This window comes from Liolophura sinensis, chromosome 4, assembly GCF_032854445.1.
Source record: "Liolophura sinensis isolate JHLJ2023 chromosome 4, CUHK_Ljap_v2, whole genome shotgun sequence".
Classification (NCBI taxonomy): Eukaryota; Metazoa; Mollusca; class Polyplacophora; order Chitonida; family Chitonidae; genus Liolophura; species Liolophura sinensis.
In genome coordinates this window covers 911,461-929,898 of record NC_088298.1, presented here as the reverse complement: position 1 = coordinate 929,898, position 18,438 = coordinate 911,461, and the positions used below count along the sequence as shown (strand labels likewise).

Sequence of the window (18,438 nt, the reverse complement as noted above, 5' to 3'; positions counted from 1 at the left end):
TGATGTTCATGTAGAGCAGTAATAGTTACATAATGTAAGAAAAATACATTAAAATCCGCTAAAACTTTAGAAGATTTTCAAGTTTAAAATGACTGTGATGTGTGTATTTCTGGCCGTTATTTCTGATTCTGTTTTTTTTCTTCTATTTTTGTAACATTCTGACATTTTACTCTTTGGAAGTTACTCTCTTCCAATATCCAGTAAATTGCAAACTGACAGCCAGATATTTGTAGTATGTATGAAACTGTATCCCAAGGTACACACTTTCTTTAATATCTAAACATATTTGAGGTACGATTAAAAGTTTTCTCACGACAAGTGTTTCAACCACATTAATCTATTTCTGAAATTGAAATTTAGCTGTATGTTTGCCGGTAACTCGAGACACACGAGGTTCTACAAGATTTCTCCGAGAGCGTCCTGTGAGCGAAGTGCCACCTTTGTGACATCACGGATATAACTGTCGTAGCACGCCAGCAAACAAAAGCACATACGTCAAGAAAGGTAAATAGTCTGTCTCCTTATACCTCCAGGAACTTCAAAGAGGCTTCCTTTGGATAATACTCTTCTTCATCGTCTCGGGAAACAGTATAGTGCTGGTGGCAGTGGGGCTCTCAAGGGGTGGGCGGCGTTCCAGGATGACATTCTTTATAATACAGCTGGCCATCGCAGGTAAGTCAAACGCCATTTTCACATTCACAAATGTACATTTCTTACGGGTTCTCTACCTAAGCTAATTACTCTTGTTTAAATACAAATTTAGGATCCACTTTAGGCTGGTGGACTGCATAACCCATGGATGTTTCTCTCCAAATAAGGTGAATCTTGTTTAAGGCGAGTCTCATTCTGCAAGATTGAGAAGCTCCATTAAAAAGTTTCATACTTGGATATAATAATCTCATTAAAAATGAGCCGTGTTTCCGGTATTTTGAAACCAGATGGAACCGATTAACTTACTGACTGGAGGCTGACATTATGAGGTCACAACTGATAGTCAGGAGTGTTTCACAAATGCCCGAGTGCTAAGCATACAGCGTTCAAACTCTGGAAAAGTAAACAAAAGATTCATCGCTACTCTAGCCCCGAAGAAAGAAACACATCTTTGGAAAGAGAAACTGCACAGCACTTGAACATTTGTAGGACGATTCGTATACTGACCCAATAACGTCATTATTTCACTCTAATTCCATCCTAATTTCTTGCCTTAAATACTTCCCTAGTTGGCTGGTGGTTTGTGTTTAACATCAAACGTCCATTTTGTTGACGGTTGGTGTACAAATATCTGCCTCGACCCACAGATGGAGTGAGCAGATTCGTTGGTCTCAGTTCAATATTTTTCTAATGAAATACTGGAACTTTACACACAAAGCAATCGACGCACAGAAATCATGTTTTTACTAACAACTTCTAAGTACTAGCAGAATTTTATTAGAGCTCTCTTTTAAATGGGACCAGATCAGACTTTATAGCGTACAATTATGTCCCGAAAAGTGGGATAGTAGAATGTGTTAAGCGGTTGACAACGCCCGTGTGTCCGTTGGTGCAATCTAACGACCAATATGGAGTGCATATCTGTGCGTGATACGTGGGAAAGTTTGCTAGTACCTTGTCAAAGGCAATCTGGCTTTTCTCCACTGTATACATTCCTTATTGTCCAGTAAAACAATGAAATAAATAAATAGAATGAAAAATTGATTTTCTTTTCAGATATTTTAGTCGGTTTAATTGGCGTTATGACAGACTTGATTTGGAAGACTACAGTACACTGGGAAGGCGGACCAGTACTTTGTAAAATAGTCCTATATTTAGAGGTATATATGTGTAATATGTTATAACACGTCGTGTATTTTCAGTCTTTTGCACAACATTATTCTTAGTTGAATATAATACGTTGTCTGTTGGTTGAATGAATGAATGAATGATTATGATTTAACGCCTTTTGATGGTACATGTATGTTATAATTTAGTCATCGTGTGGTGGTTACTTTCATATAATGCCTGGTTTATCAAGCCGGTGTTGAAAGGTAACCATGTGTTTTAATTTATCTCGTTAACTTGTGCATGGAAATGAGCAACTATAAAAAAAATGGTCTTATTCCACACTGGGACATCTTCTTGTAAAATAGTCTTGCAGTTTTAATAGTTTGAATCACAACATCCACAATTCTGTTTGAAGATTTGCAAAACTCATATATGAATCGCCCGTTGACAATGAATTGCATGAAGAACTAATTTCGTATTTACATTTTGCAGGAGGTTGTGTGCTAAGCTCCTCTTGCTCTCACATACTGTGTAAAAATCGCGGAACTATTATCTTTTTCATGTTTTGTACCGCGTTGTGTGTTACTTTTCTATATTACACTTATTTTGTATTTTACATTTTCACCACGCAGTGTATTACATTTATTTGTATTACATGTTCACGAAACTTCGTGAATAAAATTTTGCGCAACATTTCTCAAACATCAATACACATTACGGCGTACTAACAAATACAACGTATTTTACGACAAAAATTTGCACATACCTGGATTTGGGAAGTTTTTTTTAATGTGAGGCTCCAAGATCATGATGCACAACAACCCAGGAACTTCTCACCAATGGATCCACAGTGAGTCTAAGTCCAGTTCAGTTTGACTTTCTCTCTGGTCATACCAGAGAAGGTTTGCCAGGCACCTGCGAATAATCGTGGATTTCCCCAAGGTCTGCCTGGTTTCCTACCTCCTTGATTCTGGCTGCCGCCTTATAAGTAATATGTTCTTACACGCGGGGTAAAATACCAATCAATTAAATAGATCCCAATCAATCAAATAGATCCCAATCAATCAAATAAATAAATCTAATCTCAGGAATATGGCTAAGCGTATGACAACTTTGCTGTCATAGGGCCTGGATTTCTTTAATACTGGCTGCAATGCACATTTTTACTCATTTTTCTGTCACCTTTGTAGAACGTAGTGCAACATAGGGAATCATCCAATGTACTTGATTGCTGGCAATGCACAGTTACGCCACGTTGTATTTTACGTCTTGTAGGACGTTGTTTATTACGCTTCTAACTACGTCCTGGTATCACTGAGCATCGACCGCCTAGACGCCATCGCCCGTCCCATGAGCTTCAGCGGCAGTGGTGAGTATGGAGATTGTATAGGGCCCATAAAAAGCCAATCAACACGTAATTACTAGTCAGCTTTAGCTGAGAGGGAACCGTTATTGAGGCCTAAAGCAGGTCATATTAATAATTGTATGTGACAGGCAAACAGATTATGCAATGCCGATGAAATGAGGTCGTACGTCCTTTTGTAGGAAGCCCCCTAAGCGTTAAAAGCACATAACTATTACGATGACTGGTGGTCTAGACGTTACGTGATCGTGACGTCAAAAGAGTTTCGTGGACATGGACTCACGTTCCTAGTAAAGGTTGGAAATACTTGTATAATAATACATTGCAATTAACATCACTGCATGTTTTTTCCCTAATCCTGTTTTAATACGCCACGATGCTAGGGGAGGTGGAATTTGACAGTATTTAAGCGTAGACATGAAAAGTTAGAATAAAACCCTATATCTGCAGTAAACTGACATGAGACTGTATTTCACTGGTTGTGTGACCACTTGCCAACTATTACACTGTTGTCGCTGCTCTGGTTTTACTCTCTATGGTGTACGTCTTTTATAGTATTAAATATCTTATTCGTAAGTCGTTTCATTTTAATACAGATCAGTCTGAACAAGAATATGCCCTCTACAGAATTCCTCCGCCCGCACGCCCAACCGATATCACTGAAGTAAAAGTATTCTTGTACGGGCTGAACAAATAGAAATTATGAGTACTAAGTTAATCAGTCCATGAAGGAAATAGTCATTAAGAAAGTTTCAGGACAAATCTGTGTGTGAAGTACACACTCTTCTCAACAAACAGATGCTGATCTACCCACACAATCATTCAGACATGAAACATCATCAGAGATCAGAAGGCTAAGAAGTCTGTTTCGAAACGAAACTGGATTAGGAAATAAAAACTGACATAATCAGTATAAAAGAAGTCATACATGTGTTATGGCGGTACACACATGCATCGGTTAAGGTGAACGAGACAGAATCAAGGGTATAACATGAAAGACTTGAGAACGCTCCCTAAAGACAGTTTTGTATTCTGATCTGGCTGCAGACAAAGGAATTGAGTTATTATCCTGTTAGACAGCAATACGAGTTAACATAATCATAGATAAGGTTGCTGTGGAAGTTTGATCGATGCGATCTGAGAGGCGTTAACCATGCGAAAGTCGCAGAACAGCGCCGCTTCTCTCTTTGAACAAACCTTCCAAATCAACAGAGATGGCTGTCTTAAGAGCGCTAATAAATTTGACCTGAACTCTTGGATTGTTTTTCTTTCTCGAGCATTAAAGTCCGGATTTATGGACGTGGTTGCGTCGGAAGCCCTACGCGTGGATGCAGAATAGCACTGTTAATTTGTACTGGCAATTTTCTTGTCTAGTTTTTGTACTTGGTTTGTTCCTCACTGGATAGGTGTGTGTGGACTTTTGGTACCGTGTTCCAGTCCAGCTCCAGCTGTTGCAGTTGGGACTTTAAGTCAACAGGTTTGCCAAGTACCTGGCGAAGGCGTTGGCCTACCGGGGCACTCAGATTCCATCGCGAATAAAACCCGACAACCCGTCATATAATGAAACACTCCTTGGGAACGGCGTTAAATACGATTGAATTAATCAATCAATCAATCATCACTCCGTAAATCTTCTCCCCACAGGCTTACGTGCCCGAATATTAGTGACTGTTGCCTGGATTTTGTCGTTTGTCTTCTCCACGCCAAAGTTGATCCTTGTCCAGTACAAAGAAGAGGGTAAAACCTGCTCTATGAACATGGAGCTGTGGCAATGGCAGGTGGGTGCAAATCAAGGAGATTGTGGCTTTTTAAAATGTGGTTCAATTTCCATGCAAATCAGCTCAATGTAATATTTTAGGAATATCAAATTATCTTCATTTACTTATTTATTTGTCATTCACAAGAATATTTTACTTATTCAATGGCGACCAGCAGTATGGTGGGGGGAAACCTTGTAGAGCCCGGGAGAAACCTACGACCATCCGCAGGTTGTTTGGAGACATTTCCACCTAGGGCCGGAGGGACAGTCAGCACAATCTGGGCATGTACTCACAGTGACCGCATTATCACATTATCTTCTTATCTTCTTACGGCCTACGCCTCAGGATTGGTGTAGTTAAGAGAATTTTCAAGCTATTGATAATGAACAGCCTTTTACGCTGAACAAGTCTCATTTTACCACTTTTTTTTGCATCCATTAGTTTATAAAATAAACGATCTTTCCATTGATAAATATGTTTTTATTTGAAATCTGACATATTCACTCAATGACTGACACCGTCTAATAAAAGTTACGCAAACAGCTTATTACCATCCATTTAGATGTATCAGTCGAAAAGCAAATGAATGAAGTCGATTTACCACTGTATCAATCAGCCAGTTAGTAGATATGTACAATATACATATATTAGCAAGTCAGTTAGTGGATATGTATATGTATTAACCAGTCAGTTAGTAGATATGTTTATTTATTTATTTGTTTATTTATTTATTTATTTACTTGATTGTTGCCTTATGCTGTACTTAAGAATATTTCACTTATTCGACGCCGGCCAGCATTATGGTGGGTTGAAACCGGACAGAGCTTGGGGCAAACCTACAAATATCCGCAGGTCTCTGAAAGAGCTTCCCACGTGCGGCCGGAGAGGAAGTCAGCAAGTAGATATGTATATGTACCAATCAGTCAAGTAGTATATATGTACATGAAAGATACACAAAAAATTGATATAATAGGTCACGAATTGCATATCCTTGTTATTCCATAAGTTATTTTGAACGGTTTTATTTGGTCGATAGAGAAGACAGCGTCTCTTTGTTTTGACAAGTGCGTAAATAAGATGCGTATTTATATCGATGCATGTGCAACCGTTGGGACCGTACCACACATTTCCCACAACATAGTTCTTGAAAACTTTGAGGAAATCTGTGATTTCTGTGAACAGAAAGCATAACACAGTCCATTAGTGTGATAAGATGACGAGCTTTAATTTCTTTCCAAAATATCAGCATTCATAACGGCTCATTTATCGAAACATCTGGCTCCAAAAGCGTGACATATCTGTGACAACTGACGTCACGCGATGACTTGCAGGGTGCGAGAAGCGGTGATTTCCAAAATCATGCTGAAGGAAATATTCTAATTTAGGCTTTTAACACCATCAATTCACCTCAAAACTTATTTGTTGGTCTTATTAACCATCACGGAGAAAGCAACAAAAAACACTGTCTACGATATTTCAAAAGGCTTTATTTTGGTTCCGTTTTGGGATTTCTGTGTAACGCTAGATGTGTTCTTGAATCAAAAAGTCACAGTAGCGCCAATTATCTTGTTCCATGTGGCAAATAGAATGAACTAGATCTAAGAATAATCTTAGAGGTAAATCAGTTGCACACCATTTCATACACACGAGACAACTCCTTGGAGTTAGTAAGATAGGTTTGTGGGTGTTTAATTTTTTGAAAATCTGATACCGAGGCATCCTCATGTCGTTGACAACTGACGCTGTGACGGTTGAGCTTGTGCTTGTGAATAGACCTGCCTTGTTTTAGGCGTACTGTGTCAAGCGGTTTATTTCTTTTCAGCAACCTTAGCAATTTCTCACATATCATGAAGATAAATTTTATTCGTATCCAGTGTACCAAAAACCATTTTGGCAAAAAAAAAAACCGCTGTCACAGTGTACTAAGTTATCGACTGCCTGTCATTTCCTCACGGCAATGAACAACAGAAGTAGTCCGGTATGCAGTTGTAAGTTTTCATTGAATAAGCTTGTCAATGAAAGTGCAGATGACCAAAATAAAAACTGCGGCTTCTTTAAATAACGCGTGGAGTATTAAACATTTACATCACTGACACGTGCAAATTATGGGATAAATGTAATAATCGGATAATTAGTAAATCAATCAATCTTGTATTTACAGCTGTATCTGACCTTGGTAACGCTGGCAGTATTCATCATTCCCGCCATTATGATATGTGGTTGCTACGCAGTCATAATATTCATCGTATGGAACAAGAGTAAGGTGATACAGCCTACGAAAAAAAGGAGCAGTCGTAGTTCAAGACGACCCCGGGAAAATGGAGGTAACATCAATCACTTCTTCTTTTACCTCATTCTTTGGGCTAATGTATTAGAACAGCCTTCCATGTGGAGCAAGAGGCCGTATTATGAGGTGCTACTGTAATCGTTGTTGAAAGTTTGTGTTAAATTTCATGTTTCAAGTGCTACAACAAATAAGCTGAGTTTAAGGGAAATGTTTGGTACTACCCTCAAAACAACCGGCACCGTGCTTCACCGGTTGGCCTACGTCACTGCAATTCCACCTGGCCTGAAACAGTCGGAAAAAAAGTATTCGCTGCCCAATTATCCATTTATTGGATTGAAATTACCCATGGTACATTTACTCACAAATATTTCGCTTACACAACCGTGGTTAAGTTTATAAATGATGGAAATTAGCTGAGCCGAAAGAGCACTGCTGTGGTATTTATCAAGTAATAGATTACAAGAGGTTAAAAAGCAAAACTCAGCACAGGAAAGAACTGAAATTGTGGTTAGTATATTGTTCAGCAGTAAAGAATCAGTACGAAAATTTCAAACATCTGAAAGCAAAACATTTTAATTGTAGTTGTGATAGAATTTTTGACTCAACTCTTAATATGTTTGATAAATGTGGGCCATGGCATTTGCTTTTAATGTGATCGTATGTTAAACCTGATGGCAACACATCATTTTGACAAATTCTAGACAAATATAAGTTAAAATTCGACAAAGAACATTTGAATATCTTTTATACAGCGCTTTATGGTATACAGGGCCACCCACCTGAATGTAACATTAAACAACATGTTGGTGGACATAGATTTCAGGAATGCATATTCATCCAGAAAAACAAACAGAATAGTATAGCGTGACTGAGTGATTAGCGTACTCGCACAGCACAATGACTTACTAATTGCCTGCCACCAATGCGGCCGCTATGGGTTCAAGTTCCGCTCATGCTGGCTGCCTCTCGAACATATGTCTGTCATCAACCTTTGGGATGGTGATGGGTTTCCTCCCATCATAATGCTGGCTACCGTCAAACACGTGAAATATTCTGGAATACGGCGTCAAACAAGTAAATAAAAAAAAATAAAACGCTATTGGCTAATTTTTTTTGTATAAAACATATTTAAAAATCTTTGTAAATATAAGCGTCATGTCCGACAATCATATACCATTCGTAGTCCATACAGGGCGTTCCAAGTCGATAATCGCAAAATCCATTTCCAAAACAACGTTTAACACTAGCTCCAAAAGACAAAGGTATGTAAGAAGTCATACAAATAAGAAATAAAGCCGGTAACACACAAGAGAGAAGCAGTCATCAGTTTTCAATGATGCCGGGCAGACAGAGGATATTCCAGGCATTATGCAGATGTAATGAGCATGGCTACCTTTACGGCCTCTAGCACCGGATTAAGCGGTATTAGATACACTTCGAAACGACGAGCGTTACTGACCTTAAACGAACAGATTGTGATTCAAAAGTAACGGGCGGTGGCGTCTTTCCCGTTAATATGTAGGGGGTCTCCGTGGCTCAGTTGGTTCGCGAGTTAGCGCAGCGAGATGACCCAGAAGTCTCTCACCAAAGCGGTCGCTGTGAGTTCAAGAGAAGCTCATGCTGGCTTCCTCTCCGGCCATACGTGGGAAGGTCTCCAGCAACCTGCGGATGGCCGCGAGCTGTGCCCGGTTTCCACCCACCATAATGCTGGCCGCCGTCGTATAAGTGAAATATTCTTGAGTACGGCGTAAAACCCCAATCAAATAAATAAATTAATAAATTTCCCATTAATATGTAAAGAACTCATACTACAAGAGGCGCCATCTATGATGTTACATGGTCTGTATAAAAGCTGTCTACAATTAGACGGTTACACTGGGCAAACCAGCACCATCTATATTGTTAAATAACATGTACGTGATAGATATGTATATGCGGATAACAGCGCGGTCTATGTAGTTGATCACAATGCAGATCGCCAGCACCATCTATATTGTTAAATAACATGTACGTGATAGATATGTATATACGGATAACAGTGCGGTCTATGTAGTTGATCACAATGCAGATCGCCAGAGATTCCGAGCGCTCTGTCCATACCTGCCAACGAGAGTGTTATACTCATTGTAAAATTTGAGAAACTTAGAAAGAAGGCGTTTGATGGAGTATCCTTGATAAACTAGTTTTTGAACTAGCAACTTGTGACGCAGATTACAGTCATCACAATTAACGCAAGATCTCACAAATTCTACAAGGCGAGATACGCCATATACAGGATCCTTTGGTATATTGCTATCCAAATAAGAATAATTTACAATATCAAAATTGAAATTATCCCTTTTGTCGTAAAGGCGGCGTGAAACACCACATCGCGTAAACACCACACTGTGCACAAGACCTAAATTAATAAATATACTATATATAATTTATTTATTTATTTGATTGGAGTTTTACGCTGTACTCAAGAATGTTTCACTTATACGACGGCGGCCAGCATTACGGTGTTAGGAAACCGGACAGAGCCCATCCGGTTGTTGGCAGACCTTCCCACTTACGGCCGGAGAGGAATGCTATATAAAAATAGAAATAAACATATTACATTATAAAGTAGGCAATATTTCATGAACTAAAACAATAACCTTTACCCACAAAAGAACGTCATCGCCAGCATCGCTGTTAAATACCTGAAGAACTGAGTACGTTGTATGGAAAGAACTTCGAATATAGACAAAGTAGAGTTTTTCAGCTATAATCTGTCTGATGCTGGATATGGAAGACATTTGCCGTCAAAAAAAACTGTGTGGTAAAAGAGAAACTGGCATCTTTTGTAAAACTACCACAATACTTACGATGAGAACTAAAGCGATGAATGAAGCCCGTTATGAATGTACTCGACAGAGGCAAAAATTAAAATTATAATTTAATTTAATTATGTAATTAAAGACGTACATCATAGAGAGTAAGAGCAGATCATCGACGACAGTGTGATAGCTGGCAAATGGTTACACGTAACCGGTGAAATACGGCCTCTTGCCAACTTACCGCAGTCAGGGTTTTATTCTAACTTTTCATGTAAATGCAAAAGTACGGACAATTTGCACGCCTCTCCCACCATAGGTTAAGCAGAATTAGGTAAAAAAAGATGTTAACTACAATTTATGGACGCCACTTGTCTAGATTTAACTCAGGTTGACGTTATTGTTTAAGAAATATCACGCCTTCAACTGGTTTTATAAGGTCATGTGAAGGTCATGTGCTGTCATTATTGTTTACTGACGATTAACATTGAAGATATGTGAAAGGTCCAATGTTAGGAAGATTTTACATGTGAAGTGACTTGAAGGTACTTGACGTATACCGTTATATTATTAACTGGAAACATTGCGCAACAGTAAATTGTTTTGGATAATCTGATTTGTCATAAACCGATCAAGGTGAATGCTTGTTCCATTCATTAGATTGTTCATACATTAATAAAATATTAACAACCAGTCAAGGCTTTGTCAGCGCACCCTTTTCAAACTTCCACAATGTGTCTAAGCGAGATTTAATCAGGATTAGTTGGAGATGTGCGATTTACTCTTGCGCCGGGACAAAATCCTTTTACTGAGTTCCAGGAAAAAGACTCACAAAAAATACAACCCTCCGGTAGTTCATGCTATCTGCTGACAAAATGCATCCACGAAGAAATGAAGAATTAAAATGATCTATTATGTATGTTGAAGAAGAAACACAAACCTAAACGTCACATGGAAAAGTCCTTGTGTGATGTTTCAGTGCTGAATGAGTTTGTTCATGTGTTTTGAATAGTCAGTGCTATGGGTGAAAAACAAAGATGCCAGGCAAACATGGCACCTAATCAGGTATCTTGTCAAATCTCCTGACACTAGGATCCAGTTGAGACAGGGGGAGCTATAGAAAAACAACAGCATGAAGAGTAAAATCATGCAGAGGAGTGTGATACATGTCATTTCCAAATGAGCCAAATGGGCCTCTGTGGCCGAGCGGGTCTGGAACGCCAGCGCGGCGCATTGGTCTAGGAGCCTCTCATCAATGCAATCGCTGTGAGTTCAAGTCAAATTCATTCTGGCTTCCTTTCCGGCCGTAATTGGAAATGTCTCCCACCATAATGCTGGCCGCCGTATAAGTGAATTAGTCTTGAGTACGGCACAAAACACCAATCAAATAAAGCAAATGGTAACCGGTGAAATCCGGCCTCTTGTCAGTTTATATCAGGTACGATTTATTAGTGACGATGTTGAACTGATGTTCAAAATATCACTGAAACTTATTTTTTTACTTTTTTTAATTCTGCTAATTCACCGATGCCTCTGACTGTATAATTTGTTACCATTTTAGCATTTACGTGAACAATTAGAATATGGGTCTAGCTAAGGTAAAGCTACGGTAAAGTTAAGGTAAAGAGGCGGGGTTTTTTTCCGGTTACCCCCGACTATTTGCCAGCTATAACACTATCGTTGTTGCTCTAGTTTTGAATCTGTAGTCTTTTATATTTTCTCTGCGACGTTTCCTTATATAAGGGATAAATACCATGGGACCACGTGTATCAGATTGCCACTCCATGTTCTTGAATCAGCCAGTAGTCATTTTACATTAGCTCCTCAGATGGCAGAGTACTAGACTCCAATCAGGAGATCCCAGAAGAAAACCAGATTTGAAGGAAAAGGTATAAGATCGTAATGTGGATTCATCAATCGAACCAACCAGAGCCAAGATACATGGAGAGAAATAATACAAGACGAGTTTTTATCTCGTGTTTATTTGAATCCCTTTGTTGATCTAATGGTTAGAGCGTCCGCCGCGAAGTCGGAAGATCTGGGATCAAACCCGTGTCGGGTAATACCAAAGACCTTGAACATAGTACCTGTCGCCGCCTCGCTGGGCGCTCAGCACAGAAGGGTTACAACACGGAAACAGGACTGGTTGATTGTTATTATAATGTGACTGGTTGGGGTCTCCTGTCTGGTATCTAGCGGCATGATACTTCAGTGGCAGCAAAACTTTTACGACATGGACTCGTCCTGAAACAATAAGGCACAATATCACTCCTTGTCATAAGACTGGAAAATTGTTAAATATGACGTTAAACCTGAAACATATATGAATACATACATAAAAGCTTCCACCTCCATATTCTTGCATCAGCCAGTGGAAATTCCAGTTCAGATCCTCAGTTGGTAGAATATTGTACCCCGATCAGGATATCCAAGATGAAAACAAACAGGTATATGACATTCTGCCAGTATGTCGGAGCTACGGGCGGTGTGATGTCGTTACAATGATGATTCTGTTAATCAAACGAATCAGAGCCAAAGATTCATAAAGTGAAATACTGCAGGACGAGGTTCTACCTTGGGTCCATTTGAACCACTAAGTTACCCAAGAGTGTTCGCGTCAAGTCGGGAGACTAGCAATCAAACCCAGGTCCAGTCATACCAAAGACAATAAAAATGGCACGTCGTCCTGCTTCGCTCGGCGATCAGCATTGAGAGGTTAGAACAAGGAAAGAGAATTGGCTTTATGACAGTATAATGTGATTGTGGTTTGTCATGTCTGGCATGATACTTCTGGAGTGGCAGTACTTCCCCAACATGGATACGCCCAAGTCAATTTGTTTAATTATAGTTATTGGGGAATAATTAAAGAAGCCAGTCATGCTAATTCCTAATGCAATTCGGCTGTAATGTTTATAACGCAGTTTACGTATTGTTATCATGTTCAATTGCAGGATCCCTTTACGACGGTAACAGCAGTGAGAACCTGCGTGGATCAAGTCGCGCCAGTTCCCGGGGCGTTATCCCACAGGCAAAGATCAAAACCATCAAGATGACCTTGGTTATAGTATTAGGTTAGTAACCATATTTTAGTTTCAAACGATAATATGTAAGTAATATCGTTCACAGATATTACACCATACAATCATACATATGACTGATGTCTTTCAGCGCAAAAAAAAATAGTCGTATACGTGTTCAGTGACACGTATTTTTAAATGCAGTTCGTTTATTGCTTCTCTTCGTATTCACGTCTTCTTTCCATATCATGGTTACTGGAAAAGAGGCTGTCAGCCTGCGATAAGTTCAAGCTTGTTTCTTACTCTGATAAAATACTAGCCATTTGGAGTGTATAATGAATGTGAGTATGGAGCCCGTTCTACCTTTCTGCTAAGCACTCAGTGCCCACTGTTCTTAGCGTGAACGCGGAAACCAAATCGATTTTCCCTACTCAAAGAGACTAAGTTCTCTCCTAAATCAGATTGATTTATCGGTCTTTACACGGCATGTGCTTGCTTTTCGAATCTCATCCCTCAAACCAGATTACAGTTTACATCGGCTGGTGTACTCGCCTAATTGCGTACCATACATTGTTTGTTTATTTAACATGTCTTCAAGACGATAGACTGGCGTAGAATTTTTGCACTATATGCTGAGAATAATGGCTTCATCTGACACGAATGCATAATAAAAATATTTCTGGTAACTTTTTTTCGCAATCAAGTTCTCTTATGGCGTTTTAGCCATGAAAACGTCATTTGTGAAAATAGTTAGAGTACTATGGCTAGAGATGTTTTATGTACCTGCAGTAGAGAAACTACATGTGTTTTTTGGTATGACGTTCCCTCAATCGAAAGATAACTGACAAGTATTAACTTTACCGTATAAAGAACCTATAGATGTCATAGTGATATTTACAGTTAAATAAAAAAGGCCCGGGAAGTTTATAATGTGGCCGAGATGGCTGTCCGCAGTGTCCACAAGCTACCTTCTCTTAGTTGTATGTGGTTCTTGGTAAAACAAAAAACACCCTTACTGCCGGATTTATACTAAGTGACTCCAGAAAAAGCTGATGCTTACCATTTATACCAGTCTTAATCCAACACCAATTTAGGCCTGCGGTACTACATGTCCCAAGAAATCATATACTTTCTCAGTTTTGCATTTCAAAGTGTCTCTAAATTCTTGAAGTTAATTTATGCAGATTTCTTAAATATGATAACCAAAACTATTTATTTATGTGATTAGTGTATTACGCTGTTCTAAAGTATATTACACTTTTACGACGACGACCAGCATTACGGTGGGAGAAAACCGTTGGAAACCCACGACCATCCGCAGGTTGCTGGAAGACCTTCCCACGTACGTCCGGAGAGGAAGCCAGCATGAGCTGAACTTGAACTCACATCGACTGCATTGGTGTGAGGCTCCTGGATTATTGCTCTGCGCAGGCACGCTAACCACCTTGGCCACCTAACGAAAATATATTAAATTTCTCGCAATTTTATTTACGTATATTTATTATTTATTATGTTTTTTTTCAGTATTTATCTTTTGCTGGAGTCCCTTCTTCGTGTTCAACCTATTGCAAGTCTACAACCGCGTTCCCTGTACCAAAGAGATGGTGGCTCTGGGGACATTTATCTCAAGTTTAGCCCCCTTGAACAGCGCCGCCAATCCTCTCATTTACGGCATCTTCAGCACGCGGGTATGTCGTTATTTAAGGTGAGTCACGTGAACAGCGAAGCACTTTCCTTATTCTTTACGCAAATGTGTCATTACGAAATGAAGCCAATGAAATACCGCGGTTTATTTCTTTCACTGGGACATTATCAAATAGTTACTTCCTCTTTCTGTTTATATCATAAGCCGTAAGGGTTAATTTTTATGTCAGTACTTTTTCTTAAAGAATACATCTCACAATGGCCTTCACTTCTTCGAATAAATTCACTGAGCTGTTGTGTCCATTTAGAAGCCAAATCGAAATGATGAGGAATGTGAAGTAGAAAACATGTGAAGCCCGTGAAAGGGAAAGTTACATGTGCGATAAATCTCCAAGGATGTTAATTACTGCTTGTAGCTAGTAATGGTAATTAGATAACTATTACCATTCCTACTACTACTCAATATGTTGACAATTATGATTTCATACTTGGCATGATTTCATTTCAAAGGTTCATACCAATGAAGCACGTTTCGCTCTTTTTCACCGAGACCATTTTCATGCCTCGTGCATTAGTGAAATTTAGTTAATTTGCGTCGAAGGGTTGTAAGCATCCCGTCAGCATTAAATCATAGCCTGGAGTTGATTATAAATAAAGTGATTTTTGTCTGAGTATTGTTTTCCTCGCGTGAGTTGGAATATCTCTTACGACGAAAAAAATTTCCCATTTTTTGTATTTTTAGATCTTGATTGAAGGTATTTTTTTGGCTTTTCTGTTTTGGATTATGCGGCATTACCTTTTTTCTTTCCTTGGTTCCAGAAAAGTGCCTTTCTTCAATTGGATCGCTGTACATATTTGCCCATGTTGTAACGATGGACATTTCCGGAAGTTTCCGACCTCCAATGCGGGAATTACCGAATACAGTACGATGACAGAGGCTGAAAATATTCGGATATCATCGATCCATTATCGTCGTCCATCGGGTTTGCCTTTTGTTCGAACCAGTCTTTCTGACAAAGAAAACGAGATTTTGCTGAAAACATTAAAATCCAACGTTCCTGGACACTCGGAGACTTGAAAACGAAAACCAGACAGGAGTTTTAGAGGTGACTGAGAAGCATCGTACGAAGTCAGCTGCACGTGATGCGGTTATGTATCGTAAAGTACCAGATATGCCGTTAAATCCTCAGAGTAACCTTGCCCAAAGTGTGCAAAAGTAACGTTACTGAACCTATGTAATGATGCATATTATATGTCCCGTTGAGTATCATATGTTGTGTTGCGTACCAAGGTTGACGTTGTGTACCATGTGTCAGGTTGAGCAACATGTGTAACGTTAGGTACCAAATTTGACGTTGTATACGAAGGCTAACGTTGCGTACAACGTCATGTTCTGTACAACACGTAACATTGCGTACCATCTTAGCTCTATATCAAGTGTGACGTGGATGGTTTCAGTGTGGTAATATTGGGGCATCTTCTCCGATCAGGTGTGTAGCGAACGATTTCCTGGGTACGCGTACATATTAACTAACGACGAAGTTATCCAAACACCTATTGTTTCCCGTTTGCCAAAGTGTTAAGTGTCCCACTCGGAGAGTGTGAGGCACTGCCTTCGAACATTGAATTAACTTTTACTGGACAGCTATGGTGTGACAGAAGGCAACATACTCAAGCTTGGGTTGTACACAAATAATCCGTATCAAGGATTATCCAACCCAGTTCGGCTGCTGGTGATATGTGGAAACTGGATAGCGTGGAATTAATTTGACAGAGTACAAATGTCAGCGTTATCAGCGGATACATGCTTAATGGTCGACAGCTGACAAAGACTGGAGTACGTGTCAACCATTACGGCGGACTGTCCAATAGAACACTACAATTTTTGGACAGATCGGAATTAATGGAGGCTTTGTGCAGCGTACAGGTGTTATATTGTGCACTTGTCTTTTCCGTGGCTGTTGGATCAACAGTTCCCTTTCAACATCAACAGATGAAAGTCTTTTTCCAAGCACCCCTGGACCAGTTTTAGTGAGTTTAAGATTTTGGACCTTGACTTGCTTGTGGAAATTCAATACGGGTACTTTACGGAATACAAAGGTGAGCCGTGAGAGTTAGAGGGTGTTTATCAATCTTCTTATATATTCTGTTGGAAAGCAAATATTTGTGCAACATTGGTGTATGTGTTTGCTAACGGTGGTTTGAGCAAGGAAATGTAAGAACCAGCACAGTGTTTGGCTAAGAAAGATTAATCCACACTGTGACGATAATGTGACAGAAATTTTACCTAAGCAACGCTTCTGAGCATTCACATATTTGTGCATATTGTTCAGTTTGAGTCATTCCTGATAACCATGTGTTTTACGGAATAAGCAAACTATTATAAGTTAAGCGAAGGGTCAAGTTTTAGTTGCGACCAAGCGATCGTTCGGTCGGTCAAATTTTAGACCTATCTTTTAACATTTGGTCCTCATGCAATATGACATGAAATCCTCCTGTCGCCCAAAGGGATGGGCTCGCATACATGAGGATTGAAATTTGATTGGCGTGTGGCAACACACACAAGTTTGCGAGTGGGAGAAAAGGGTCAAATTCGTGTGCGTTCGTTGCTCGGGTTATTTATATGATTCATCAAAATAAACAATTGCTCGGCCCATATTTCAACGTTCGGATATTTGGTGAATGTTGCTTGTTTAAGTGGGACTTGCAGTTGGTGGATTATAATAATTAAAAGGAAGCTTATGTTTTTAACTTAAACCACGGATATTGCGCTGATGGGGTATTAATATTTGCCGTATTTACCGTCATTCAACCATATTCGATTAGTTGCTTATTTGAGGATTCAAGTGGCTTACGAACGACCATCGCTCACGCTTTGCCAGCTTCTTCATGGACCCATCGACCAAGTGCCTGAATATTGTGACTGCTGATGTACATCATAAGCAGTTTCTTCACCTTGGTATTTTGGACAAATACAAGTATATATAACAGTGTGAAATATGTCGTGTTAAATCGCCCGATTTCCAGCAAACAATTTCTGATGTATGAATTGAGTTATAAGTAGAAGATTGTTTGTAGCCTGACCATACCGTTTAAGATCCTTTAGTAAGCTATCGTCTTTTTCTTTTAGAGAGTCGCATATATTCATCTGTCTGTAAAATCCCTCATACCCGATACCAAAATTGCCTTCAGTCAGTGACACGTAACACCACCGCTTGTTGGTGCATTGTTAAACAAATTATCCTCCACGCCCATTGTCCAGCATGCAACTTATTTTTGAATTATTATGACCCCACCCGAGGCAATGAGTTCTTGGTATCGAAACTAAGCTTCTGGAGTTTAACAGTTTGAATTAGAATTCAAACAGTATTCTAACTGCAATTTCTTTTGTAATACATGGACGTCCAACATATCAATGTGTAGAGCCTGGGTTGTTTACGTGACACTAAGTCAATTTTGGTAGCGAGTGCGACTGATTTTACAGACAGGTGAATATAGGCTACTCTCCAGAAGAAACAGATTATAATACCACACTTATAAACATTTATGTTGAACTTAATAAATAGCTGTTAAAGACACCGGTATGGAAATCGATTTATTTTGAGGGTTTAACATAATTATGGTTGATGATTGTGCGAAGCTTGGAAGAAAGGAGTATTTACATTGAAACTTAAAATTGGCAACGCCTTAATGTTCAAAGTTGATTGATGTGCTAGTGGTCTGATTTGTGAAATTGTAATCTGTGTTTTCCACGTGTTTATGAGAAGAAACGTTTGGGCATTGTCTTGTGGAAGGCGTGTTGTTCTAA

General features: G+C 39.3%; 1 pseudogene; it reads left to right on the top strand.

Moving 5' to 3' along the window:
* Positions 1 to 14,695, top strand: part of LOC135464846 (cardioacceleratory peptide receptor-like) — a 100,373-nt pseudogene extending 85,678 nt beyond the window's left edge.
* Positions 14,696 to 18,438: the final 3,743 nt, after the last annotated feature.